Raw genomic sequence first — 2,674 nt, 5'->3', positions numbered from 1 at the left:
TTGATAAACGTTTTTCAAGTCCGCGGAGGCTTGGACGGGCCGGCAGTAGCCTAGTTGGCTCAAGACCGAAGCATATTTCTTTTCTACCTTTTTGTTTTAATTTATTTTCTCATTAATTCATTCTTCTCTTTTTTGAACTTTATTATTCTTTTTGAAAGCTGTTTAAAATATGAAATATTTATGGAATACAAAAAATATTAATGTTTTCAAATAATTTTTGCAAATTAAAAAATGTTTTGGAATTTCAAAAAATATTCCCGTATTTGAATGTTTTTGCTCACAAATGTAAGAAATTCTGACATTTCCAAAAATTTGATAAATTTCAAAAAAAGTACGTGGTTTGTAATTAGTGTACAACGTAAACGTTGGGAATTTATTTACTAATTTGGAAAAGTGTTCAAGTTTACAAAATTTTCATTTCCAATTTGAAATTCCAAAATTATTGACAAATTTTATAAAATTATTTGGATATAATAAAATGTTCATGTTGATTGATAATAGCGAATATTGCAAATAACAGATACACTAAAATTAGGAAAAAAAATTATGTAACGTACCTGTGCTGTTCGTGGTTGTAGTCCTACCACGTTTGGTGACACACAAGGAGGCAGGAGGCTTGACTATATAATAGGGCAGTCTGGTTACATGGTTGCCGGTTTTTAAAATTCAAAAAATTAATTCATAGATGATAGAAAAGTCCACAAGTTTCAAAAATTTATATCAATTTTAAAAAGTACACAAATGTGAAAAAAGTTTACAAAATTGGAAAAAGTTCATCGATTAAAAAAGGTTAACAAATTTGACAAAAGTACACAAATTTGGAAAAAAAATCAAGAAATAAAAAAGTTCATCGAGTTGAGAAAAGTTAATGAATTTGATAAAATTTTGTGAAACTGAAAAATTATGATCAAGCAAATATTATTAGTGTAAAAATATGACATATTGATCAATGGTCTTTGCTTACGGTGTTCCATAACTTTGTTAGTGTAAACTCTTGATACTTCTTCATCAAAGCATCTTGAGAGCCCGAATTCTGCAACGTTAGGCTCCAAATGAGCATCCAAAAGAATATTGTCAGGTTTTAAATCCAAGTGAATGATGTATTTGTTGTGAAGATAGTTCAAACCATGAAAAATTCCCATAATCATTTGGTACTGTGTTATCCAATCATCTTTATGAGACTTATCCTGAACAACGGAAAAATGATACAAATGTGTTGCTTCTTAGTTATACATCCACAAGAATTACGAGTGGATTAGATGGAAAATCTCCCGCCTTTAAATTTTCTAAAGAATGCAAACTCATTTAATCAATTTAAAGGACATGGTGGGTCCCCTTCTGATCTATATTCGCCCAATATTTTTTATATTTAAAAACAATTCTCCGTAAATTTTCAAGACATTTGGAGTTGTGCAAAATAGGTATCTCAGATTTTCTCCTTTCCGGTTCAGAATTCCAGCTGCCGGCATTCTCCCTCTTCATGCAAATCTTGTAAAATAAGAGAGAAAATGCATAAGAATTGCATCATAAAATGTAATAACAGTCCAATATGCAATAAATATCAACATAAAAACATGATGCAAAATGGAGCTATCAGAAGCCTATAATGACCAGAAAGATGTGGTCGTTATTAACTTTTAACAACCAGATTCTAACTTTAATACTCATATCTTTTCATTCAAAATTAGTTTCCTACTAGGGATGTTGTGTCCATCGTGGTGTGTGGCCTCGTCCTCTTCCTCAACAAGGTTCCCTTCAATAGCCATGGTGTGATCCCTGTGGCAGCTTCATCCTCCCTGTCGCTATCTTGGCATCCATAATGGTGTCACTCGTGGCGCGACCACGCATACGGCATCATCCTCTGCGACCCTCGCATCATCCACAGCGGCACTGCTCGCTGTACACCTCCCATGTACTGCCTTGTTACCCACGGCACACCCAGCACACATAAAACAAATCTAGGACATGAATATGTATGAAATTACAAAAAAAAACAAATGTACGAATACGAGGCCGAGAATATTGGAAATGCCAAAGATATCTCTTATTCCAAGGATGTTTATATAAATTTATGAGCATTATAATCTTAGGGAATTCATCAGGGTGCTAGATTTGTAGGATTAAATAGTCTCACAAAATAATTTCTGGGGATTTCTCTGCTCTGTATGTTATCAAAATTTTCATCTATGGTAAAATTTCAAAATTTCGTAATTCCCCATTCGGGCAATCAATTTTTTGACATAATTCGGCCATGTAGAATACAAGTGGACATCATAACTAGTATTGGGTCTTTCTTTGTACATTACTGCATTTTTAGGATTATGTGAATCAAATAATCCTTGAATCCTTTACAGCTCCACAACAGAAAGGAAGTTGCTAGATCCAGTATTTATATGTCATATAACTTTCGTTAATTCACTAGTAGAAAACGGGCCTATTGTCCCGGTTCGACAGGGCCTTTTGTCCCGGTTCCTAAACCGGGACTAAAGGGTCGTTACTAATGCCCTGACCCTTTAGTCCCGGTTCTAACCAGAACCGGGACAGATGGGCCTCCACGTGGCCTGCGTGCTGAGCCCAGGCAGGAGGGCCTTTGGTCCCGGTTGGTGGCACCAACCAGGACCAATAGGCCTCCACGCGTCAGCATTTCTGTGGCTGGAGTTTTTGTTTTTTTTGA

This window comes from Triticum aestivum, unplaced genomic scaffold, assembly GCF_018294505.1.
Source record: "Triticum aestivum cultivar Chinese Spring unplaced genomic scaffold, IWGSC CS RefSeq v2.1 scaffold3A_scf_1089, whole genome shotgun sequence".
In the NCBI taxonomy this organism is placed as follows: domain Eukaryota; kingdom Viridiplantae; phylum Streptophyta; class Magnoliopsida; order Poales; family Poaceae; genus Triticum; species Triticum aestivum.
Note: the sequence above shows the minus strand (reverse complement) of the source record.